The sequence below is a fragment of the Bos taurus genome, chromosome 12, assembly GCF_002263795.3.
Source record: "Bos taurus isolate L1 Dominette 01449 registration number 42190680 breed Hereford chromosome 12, ARS-UCD2.0, whole genome shotgun sequence".
NCBI lineage: Eukaryota > Metazoa > Chordata > Mammalia > Artiodactyla > Bovidae > Bos > Bos taurus.
This window is the reverse complement of record NC_037339.1, coordinates 56,464,794-56,475,933: the sequence shown is the minus strand read 5'-3', so window position 1 is coordinate 56,475,933 and position 11,140 is coordinate 56,464,794. Positions and strand designations below refer to the sequence as shown.

The following is an 11,140-nucleotide window of genomic DNA, read 5'->3' as shown; positions in this document are numbered from 1 at the left end:
TAATGTTTTCTTTCCAATGAGTTGACACTTCACATCACATGGCCAAGCTATTGCAGCTTCAACTTCAATATCAATCCTTCCAATGAATATTCAGAGTTGATTTCCTTTAGGATTGACTGGTTTGATCTTGCTGTTGAAGGGATTCTCAAGTCTTCTCCAGCATCACAGTTCGAAAACATCAAGTCTTCTTTGCTCACCCTTCTTTATTGTCCATTTCTCACATCCAAACTTGACCACTGGAAAGACCATAGCCTTGACTATACAGATCTTTGTCAGCAAAATGATGTTTTTGTTCTTTAATATACTGTCTTGGTTTCCCTGGTGGCTCAGATGGTAAAGCGTCTGCCTGCAATGCGGGAGACCCAGGTTCGATCCCTGGGTTGGGAAGATCCTCTGGAGAAGGAAATGGCAAACCACTCCAACTCTTGCCTGGAAAATTCCATGGATGGAGGAGCCTGGTAGGCTACATCCCATGGAGTCGCAAAGAGTCGGACATGACTGAGTGACTTCCCTTTCCCTAGGTTTGTCATAGCTTTCCTGCCAAGAAGAAATTGTCTTCTAATTTCATGGCTACAATCACCATCTGCAGTGATTTTAGAGCTTAAGAAAAGGAAATCTGTCACTGCTTCTACCTTTTCCCTTTATATTTGCCATGAAGTGATGGGACCAGATACCATGATCTTAGTTTTTTTAAATATTGAGTTTTAAGCTGGATTTTTCACTCCTCTCTTTCACCCTCATCAAGAGTCTCTTTAGTTCCTCTTCACTTTCTGCCGTTAAAATAGTATCATTTGCATCTGAATTTGCTGGTATTTTTCCCAGCAGTCTTGATTCCAACTTGTGATTCATCCAGCTCAGAATTCCCAATGATGCGCTCTGTATATAAGTTAAATAAACAAGATGATAATAAACAGCCTTGTCATACTCCTTTTCCAATTTTGAATCAGTCAGTGGTTCCAAATGAGGTTCTAAGTGTTGCTTGTTGACATGTATTTCTCCGGTTTTCTCAGGAGACAGGTAGATGGTCTGGGAGCAGCAGCTGAGCTTTGCTGGAGCAGCCATGAAGAGAGACCTCATGTCCGAGGTAAGAGAAACCCAAGTAAGATGGTAGGCACTAAGAGAGAGGATCGGAGGGGAGACAGACTGAAACTACAATCACAGACAACTAGCCAATCAGATCACATGGACCACAGCTTTGTCTAACTGAATGAAACTAAGCCATGCTGTGTGGGGCCACCCAAGATGGCCAGGTCATGGTGGAGAGGTCCGACAGAATGTGGTCCACTGGAGAAGGGAATGGCAAACCACTTCAGTATTCTTGCCTTGAGAACCCCATTGAACAGTATGAAAAGGCAAAAAGATAGGACACTGAAAGATGAACTCCCCAGGTCGGTAGGTGCCAAATATGCTACTGGAGATCAGTGGAGAAAAAACTCCAGAAAGAATGAAGGGATGGAGCCAAAGCAAAAAACACCCAGTTGTGAATGGGACTGATGATGGAAGCAGGGTTTGATGCTGTAAGAGCAATATTACATAGGAACCTGGAAAGTTAAGTCCATCAATCAAGGCAAATTGGAAGTGGTCAAACAGGAGATGACAAGAGTGAATATCGACAATCTAGGGATCAGCAAACTAAGATGGACTGGAATGGATAAATTTAACTCAGATGACCATTATATCTACTCCTATGGGCAGGAATCCCTTAGAAGAAATGGAGTAGCTATTATAGTCAACAAAAGAGTCCAAAATGCAGTACTTGGATGCAATCTCAAAAACGACAGAATGATCTCTGTTCATTTCCAAGGCAAACCATTCAATATCATGGTAATCCAAGTCTATGCCCCAACCAGTAACGCTGAAGAAGCTGAAAGTTGAACAGTTCTATGAAGACCTACAAGACTTTCTAGAACTAACAGCCAAAAAAGATGTCCTTTTCATTATAGGGGACTGGAATGCAAAGTAGGAAGTCAAGAAATACCTGGAGTAACAGGCAAATTTGGCCTTGGAGTACAGAATGAAGCAAGGCAAAGGCTAATAGAGTTCTGCCAAGAGAACGCACTGGTCATAGCAAACACCCTCTTCCAACAACATAAGAGAAGACACTACACATGAACATCACCAGATGGTTGACACTGAAATCAGATTGATTATATTCTTTGCAGCCAAAGATAGAGAAGCTCTATACAGTCAGCAAAAACAAGACTGGGAGCTGACTGTGGCTAGGATCATGAACTCCTTATTGCCAAATTAATACTGAAACTGAAGAAAGTAGAGAAAACCACTAGACCATTCAGGTATGACCTAAATCAAATCCCTTATGACTATACAGTGGAAGTGAGACATAGATTTAAGGGACTGGATCTGATAGCGTGCTGGTAGAACTATGGATAGAAGTTCATGACATTGTACAGCAGACAGGAATCAAGAACATCCCCATGAAAAAAACATGCAAAAGAGCAAAATGGCTGTCTGAGGAGGCCTTACAAACAGCTGTGAAAAAAAGAGAAGTGAAAAGCAAAGGAGAAAAGCAAAGATATACCCATTTGAATGCAGAGTTCCAAAGAATAGCAAGGAGAGATAAGAAAGCCCTTCTCAGCTATAGAGGAAGTAGAGGAAAATAATAGAATGGGAAAGACTAGAGATCTCTTCAAGAAAAACAGAGATACCAAGGGAACATTTCATGCAAAGATGGGCACAATAAAGGACAGAAATGGTAGGGACCTAGCAGAAGCAGAAGATATTAAGAAGAGGTGGCAAGAATACACAGAAGAACTGTACGAAAAACATCTTCAGGACCCATTTAATCATGATGGTGTGATCACTGACCTAGAGCCAGACATCCTGGAATGTGAAGTCAAGTGGGCCTTAGAAAGCATCACTATGAACAAAGCTAGTGGAGGTGATGGAATTGCAGTTGAGCTATTTCAAATCCTGAAAGATGACACTGTGAAAGTGCTTCACTCAATATGCCAGCAAATTTGGAAAACTCAGCAGTGGCCACAGGACTGGAAAATGTCAGAATTCATTCCAATCCCAAAGAAAGGCAATGCCAAAGAATGCTCAAACTACTGCACGATTGCACTCATCTCACACGCTAGTAAAGTAATCCTTAAAATTCTCCAAGCCAGGCTTCAGCAATATGTGAACTGTGAACTTCCTGATGTTCAAGCTGGTTTTAGAAAAGGCAGAGGAACCTGAGATCAAATGGCCAACACCCGTTGAATCATCAAAAAAGCAAGAGAGTTCCAGAAAAGCATCTATTTCTGCTTTATTGACTATGCCAAAGCCTTTGACTGTGTGGATCATTACAAACTGTGGAAAATTCTTAAAGAGATGAGAATCTCAGACCACCTTACCTGCCTCTTGAGAAACCTGTATGCACGCCAGGAAACAACAGTTAGAACTGGACATGAAACAACAGACTGGTTCCAAAATAGGAAAAGGAGTACATCAAGGCTGTATGTTGTCACCCTGCTTATTTAACTTATATGCAGAGTACATCATGAGATACGCTGGGCTGGAAGAAGCCCAAGCTGGAATCAAGATTGCCGGGTGAAATATCAATAACCTCAGATATGCAGATGACACCACCTTTATAGCAGAAAGTGAAGAAGAACTAAAGAGCCTATTGAAGAAAGTGAACAAGGAGAGTGAAAAAGTTGGCTTAAAGCTCAACATTCAGAAAACTAAGATCATGGCCTCTGGTCCCACCACTTCATGGCAAATAGATGGGGAAAAATTGGAAACAGGGGCTGACTTTATTTTCTTGGGCTCAAAAATCACTGCAGATGGTTATTGCATCTGCAGTGAAATTAAAAGACACTTACTCCTTGGAAGGAAAGTTATGACCAAGCTAGACAGCATATTAAAAAGCAGAGGACATTACTTTGCCAACAAAGGTCCATCTCGTCAAGGCTATGGTTTTTCCAGTGGTCATGTATGGATGTGAGAGTTGGACTATAAAGAAAGCTGAGGGCCAAAGAATTGATGCTTTTGAACTGTGGTGTTGGAGAAGACTCTTGAGAGTTCCTTGGACTGCAAGGAGATCCAACCAGTCCATCCTAAAGGAGATCAGTCCTGGGTGTTCATTGGAAGGACTGATGTTGAAGCTGAAACTCCAATACTTGGGCCACCTTGATGCAAAGAGCTGACTCATTGGAAAAGACCCTGATGCTGGGAGGGATTGAGGGCAGGAGGAGAAGGGGACGACAGAGGATAAGATGGTTGGATGGCATCACCAACTTGATCAACATAGGTTTGGGTGAACTCCGGGAGTTGGTCATGGACAGGGTGGCCTGGCTTGCTGCATTCATGGGGTCACAATGAGTCTGACATGACTGAGTGACTGAACTAAACTGAACTAAGTCAAAGACTTTAGTGTAGTCAGTGAAACAGAAACAGATGTTTTTCTGGAATTCCTTTGCTTTCTCTATGGTCACACAAATGTTGGCAATTTGACCTCTGGTTCCTCTGCATTTTCTGAATTCAGTTTGAACGTCTGGAAGTTCTCAATTCATGTACTGTTCAAGCTTAGGTTGAAGGATTTTGAGCATAACCTTACTCTGTGGGAGATACTAGTTCTTTTCCAGTAGTTTGAGCATTCTTTAGTACTACCCTTCTTGGGAATTGGAATGAAAATTGACCTTTTCCAGTCTGTGGCCACTGTTGGGTTTTCCAAATATGTTAACGCAATGAGTGCAGCACTTTAATAGCATCATCATTAGGATTTTAAATAGCTCTGCTCTAATGCCATCACTGCCACTAGCTTCATTGGTAGCAGTGCTTTCTAAGACCCACTTGACTTCACACTCCCAAGTCTGGCTCTGGGTAAGTGACTACACCACCATGGTCATCAGGTCATTTAGATCTTTTTTGTACACTTCTTCTGTGTCTTTGTGCCATCTCTTCTTGATCTCTTCTGTTTCTACCAGGTCTTTACCATTTCTGTCCTTTATTGTGCCCATCTATGGATGAAATGTTCCTTTGATATTTCCAATTTTCTTGAGGAGATCTCTAGCCTTTTCCCTTCTATGGTTTTCCTCTACTTCTTTGCATTGTTCATTGAAGACTTTCTCGTCTCTCCTTGCTATTCTCTGGAAGGTTGCATTCAGTTGGGTATACCTTTCCCATTCTCCCTTGCTTTTCACTTCTCTTCTTTCCTCAACTATTTGTAATGTCTCCTCAGACAACCATCTTCCTTCTTGCATTTCTTTTTCTTTGTTATAGTTTTGTTCACTGCCTCCTGTACCGTACTAGGAACTTCTGTCATAGTTCTTCAGGCACTCTGTTTACTAGATCTAAGCCCTTGAATCTATTTGTGACCTCCATTGTATATTCATAGGGATTGATTTAATTCATACTTGACTGGCCTAGTGGTTTTCCCTGCTTACGTTAGCTTATACCTGTATTTTTCTATAAGGAGTTTATGAGCTGAGCCACAGTCAGCTCCAAGTCTTATTTTTGTATACAGCTTATCCATCTTTGGCTATAAATAGTGCAATCAATCTGATATCAAAATTGACCATTCTGCTGAATCATGGAAAAAGCAAGAGAGTTCCAGAAAAACATCTATTTCTGCTTTATTGACTATGCCAAAGCCTTTGACTGTGTGGATCACAATAAACTGTGGAAAATTCTGAAAGAGATGGGAATACCAGACCACCTGATCTGCCTCTTGAGAAATCTGTGTGCAGGTCAGGAAGCAACACTTAGAACTGAACATGGAACAACAGACTGGTTCCAAATAGGAAAAGGAGTATGTTAAGGCTGTATATTGTCACCCTGCTTATTTAACTTATATGCAGAGTACATCATGAGAAACGCTGGACTGGAAGAAACACAAGCTGGAATCAAGATTGCCGGGAGAAATATCAATAACCTCAGATATGCAGATGACACTACCCTTATGGCAGAAAGTGAAGAGGAACTAAAAAGCCCCTTGATAAAAGTGAAAGAGGAGAGTGAAAAAGTTGGCTTAAAGCTCAACATTCAGAAAACGAAGATCATGGCCCCATGGTCCCATCACTTAATGGGAAATAGATGGGGAAACAGGGGAAACCGTGTCAGACTTTATTTTTCTGGGCTCCAAAATCACTACAGATGGTGACTGCAGCCATGAAATTAAAAGACGGTTACTCCTTGGAAAGAAAGTTATGACCAACCTAGATAGCATATTCAAAACAGAGACATTATTTTGCCAACAAAGGTCTATCTAGCCAAGGCTATGGTTTTTCGAGTGGTCATGTATGGATGTGAGAGTTGGACTGTGAAGAAGGCTGAGCTTCGAAGAATTGATACTTTAGAACTGTGGTGTTGGAGAAGACTCTTGAGAGTCCCTTAGACTGCAAGGAGATCCAACCAGTCCATTCTGAAGGAGGTCAGCCCTGGGATTTCTTTGGAAGGACTGATGCTAAAGCTGAAACTCCAGTACTTTGGCCACCTCAAGCGAAGAGTTGACTCATTGGAAAAGACTCTGATGCTGGGAGGGATTGGGGGCAGGAGGAGAAGGGGACGACAGAGGATGAGATGACTGGATGGCATCACTGACTCAATGGACATGAGTTTGAGTGAACTCCAGGAGTTGGTGATGGACAAAGAGGTCTGGCGTGCTGCAATTCATGGGGTCGCAAAGAGTCGGACACGACTGAGCAACTGAACTAAACTGAACTGAACTGATGTGTAGAGTCATCTCTTCATTTGTTGAAAAGGGTGTTTGCTATGACCAGTGCATTCTCTCAGAAGAATTCGGTTAGCCTTTCACTTTGTACTCCAAGTTCAAACTTGCCTGTTCCTCCAGGTATCTCTTGACTTCCTACTTTTGCATTCCAACCCCCTATGATGAATAGCACATCTTTTTTGGTGTTAGTCCTGGGAGGTCTTGTAGGTCTTCATAGAACTGGTAAACTTTATCTTCTTCAGTATCAGTAGTGGGCCATAAACTAGGATTACTGTAATGTTGAATGTCGTGCTTTGAAAATGAAATGAGATCATTCTGTCATTTTTGAGGTGACACCCAAGTACTGCATTTTGTACTTGTTTGTTGATTATGAGGGCTACTCCATTTCTTCTATGGGATTCTTACCCATCAAACCTGGGTCTCTTGCATTACAGGCAGATTCTTTACCATCTGACCCACCAGGGACACCTTTCTTGCCCACAGTAGTAGATATAATGGTCATCTGAAATAAATTCACCCATTCCCATCCATTTTAGTTCACTGATTCCTAAGATGTTGATTTTTACTCTTATCATCTCCAGCTTGACCACATCCAATTTACCTTGATTCAAGTACCTAACATTCCAGGTTTCTATGCAATACTGTTCTTTACATTATCAGATTTTACTTTCATCACCAGACATATCCACAACTGAGCATCGTTTCTGCTTTGGCTCAGCTGCTTAATTCTTTCTGGAGCTGGTGGCAGTTGTCCTCTGCTCTTCCCCAGCAGCATATTGGACATCTTCTAACCTGGCGGGGGGAGGGGGGTTATCTTTTGGTGTCATATCTTTTCGTCTTTTTACAGTTCATGAGGCAGTCTTGGCCTAATTTGTTGAGTCAAACAAAATGAAACATCAGCCAACTTGCCTACTAGCCTTGAAAGAGCAGCTGTGGGGTCACATCATTGGGAATTCCAGTAGCTGAAAACAGCTGCTTGTGGACAACCAGCCAGAAAGCAGGGAGCTTAGTCCACAGGGAAGTTGGTTTTGCCACGAATCCAGATAAGCTTAGAATAAGACCCTGAGCCTCAGATAAGGATGAAGATCTCACTGAGACCTCAATTTTAGCCTAGTGAGACCCTAAGAGATTCCAGTTAACCTGTGCACAGATTCCTGATCCAGAAATATTTTTTAATATAAATTTATTTATTTTAATTGGAGGTTAATTACTTTACAATATTGTGTTGGTTTTGCCAAACATCAACATGAATCTGCCACAGGTATACACGTGTTCTCCATCCTCCTGAACCACCCTCCCTTCTCCCTCCCCACACCATCCCTCTGGGTCTTCCCAGTGCACCAAGTATCCAGTATCATGCATGGAACCTGGACTGGCGATTCTTTTTATATATGATATTATACATGTTTCAATGCCATTCTCCCAAATCATCCCACCCTCTCCCTCTCCCACAGTGTCCAAAAGACTGTTCTATACATCTGTGTCTCTTTTGCTATCTTGCTTACAGGGTTATCATTACCATCTTTCTAAATTCCATACATATATGTTAGTATACTGTATGGGTGTTTTTCTTTCTGGCTTACTTCACTCTGTATAATAGGCTCCAGTTTCATCCACCTCATTAGAACTGATTCAAATGTATTCTTTTTAATGGCTGAGTAATACTCCATTGTGTATACGTACCACAGCTTTCTTATCCATTCATCTGCTGATGGATATCTAGGTTGCTTCCATGTCCTGGCTATTTTAAACAGTGCTGCGATGAACATTTGGGTACATGTGTCTCTTTCCATTCTGGTTTCCTCAGTGTGTATGCCCAGCAGTGGGATTGCTGGGTCATAAGGCAGCTCTAGTCCCAGTTTTTTAAGGAATCTCCACACTGTTCTCCATAGTGGCTGTACTAGTTTGCATTTCCACCAACAGTGTAAGAGGGTTCCCTTTTCTCCACACCTTCTCCAGCATTTACTGCTTGTAGACTTTTGGATCACAGCCATTCTGACTGGTGAAAAATTTTGACATAATAAATTTGTGTAGCTGAAAGCCACTACTTTTGTAGAAACTTGTTGGGAAACAGTAGAAAATTAATAGAGTGCTATTGCCTAGAAGTAGGGTGCTGTTATAACAAATATCTAAAAATGTAAGAGTCACTTTGGAATCAGGAGTTGGGCAGAGGGTAGAAGAATCTTGAGGAAAGTGATACAGAAAGCCTAAATTTCCTAGAATAGACTGCTAATAGAAGTGAGGTTGTTGCAGGGGAGGTCTCAGAGGAAGTGAGGAACATGTCATTGTTAAGGCAGAAGCATCCTTTTTAAGCAGAGGCAAAAGCCAATGTTTAGAATGGGATAGGACACTGGAAATTATGATAAGCATATGTTTCAGATTGTGTTAGCTAAGGACTTTGAATTCATAAAATTCTACTGAGCCTCCTTTGGCAGTAGAAGCGCTATTTTCTCCCTGTCTGAAGAAGTAGTCTACTTTTGTCTGAGACAACTTGAGTCACCTCCCCTGTGGCGCTGTTTTTCCTGAGACTTCTGATCTTCATCAAGGCCTAACTCCCCACAATTCATTCTCTAGATCTATAATTGCACTTAAATTTCAGATAGGCCAGAGAGTAAGGTACAGAGTATATCTCATGAGAAGGTCTAATGCCTGCAAATTGATTAACAAGATTTTGCAAATTTCTATAGCTAGAAACCTGAGAAACATGTCCTGGGATTAATTCTAAAGCTGTTAAATCAGATTTAAAAATATAGTGGGAGAGCAGATTGAATTTATACTCCTTAGATAGATATTTCACATTCAATATTCATATCAACATTCCATAGATATAAGCAGTCACTGCCGTAGTGAAACAGGCTGAGAGAGACTCTAATATTTCACTTGGTCGATTGATTTGGATCCAAATGTGCATCACACTAAATGAGAGGAAAATACCAGCACATTTTAATATGCTGTAGATTAAGGTATTCAAAGCTAAAGGAGATTGGGATGCTTAAATGGATTTACCTATGCCCCACAGAGGTCATAGAGGACAGTCCTTTTCACATCTAGAAAACACATTCCTGAGTGGAACCCTTTCATGCTTGAATAGTTCTGTCATAGCTGTTTTTTAAAGCCAGAAATGATAGTGGAAACTTGCCACTGATCTGAGCTTCCAAATTTCATGAAGATAATCAGATCTGGTTGTGACTCTTAATTACGCACTGTCAAAGGCAGCGCACGTGTGTTTACCATAATGGGTGACAGAACCAACACAGAAATCAGACTCAACTAACCTGCAGAAATTTTTGGCATTGGCCAGAGGAACACTATATTTCTAAACTGAAATAGATGTATAGCCTACTAAATTTGTGTAAGTAACATATTTCAAGTTTGATTAAGCAAAGTATTTCAATTACTGTAATATAAAATCATAGCCTCTGAATGAATTCTCAGACTTTAGCCAGTTTACTAAACTCTAGTCTCTTGATTAGAGTGGAGGCCAGGTCCCCTTAATGAAGAATCCTTCCATAAACCCCAAAAATGAATGCCCTAAGTTTCTCTCTGCCTTTACCCAAATACACTGTAGTCATTTACAAGGTTGGTTATGCATAGGCACAGCAGAAATAATCAAACTTTTAGGGGATTACTGGATTGTGTCTCCAAAAAAGATCTTAAACCCGGAGGCCTGAAATGCCTTTCTTGTCCTCTAGTCAGATTTGAGGTTTATGAAGGTCAAGTGAGCAATGGAGTTTTGGCTTGTTCTTCTTTCACAGAGGATCTAACAAATCCCTGAATACAACTGATGGTTATCTCTCATAATTTGAAATAGTCATACTTTGCAACTGGTAGAATTTGCACATTGATTAACAGGCCTTTTTAATGAGAAAGGTCAAGTGGAAGCCAGCAGAACTGGCTCTGTCTAGCAAAAGAATAACTCTAGATCAATCATGTGGGCATTGCAGAGATAAGTGACAATCTAAAAGACTCGAAAAGTGTAAGAATGGTGATTCATGCTACATTCTCATTCAACTTGCCGATTTGGGTCATGCGCAATCCAAATGGATCTTGGAGAATAATAATGGATTATCATCATCTCAATCATATATTGACTCCAATTGCAGCTGCTGCTACAGATGAAGTTCCATAGCTGGAATAAATTAACATATCCCTCAGCCAGCACCTGTTATGTAGCTATTGATCTGGAAAATGACTTTCTCTATATTTGGTTGTAAAGCACATCAAAAGTGCTTTTCTTTCAGCTGAACTTACCGGTAACATGTCCTCACCCCCCTACCTCGTAACTATGTAACTCTCTAATCCTGTCTGCACTGGAACAACCTTGATTACCTCTCCTCCAGAAGGGTCATCCGTTTTATTGATTTATTGAATTGAGGATATACTGATTGGACCTGATTATTAGGAAGTAGCTACTATTTTAGACATCTAGTGAAAACATATACATGGCAAAAGATGGAAAATAAA

The 11,140-nt window shown here is 40.9% G+C and overlaps 1 non-coding gene across 1 annotated transcript; it reads left to right on the top strand.

Moving 5' to 3' along the window:
- The first annotated feature begins 315 nt into the window (after positions 1 to 315).
- On the top strand, positions 316 to 387 carry TRNAC-GCA (transfer RNA cysteine (anticodon GCA)). The gene has a single exon. It is a non-coding gene; the product is annotated as a tRNA-Cys (tRNA).
- Positions 388 to 11,140: the final 10,753 nt, after the last annotated feature.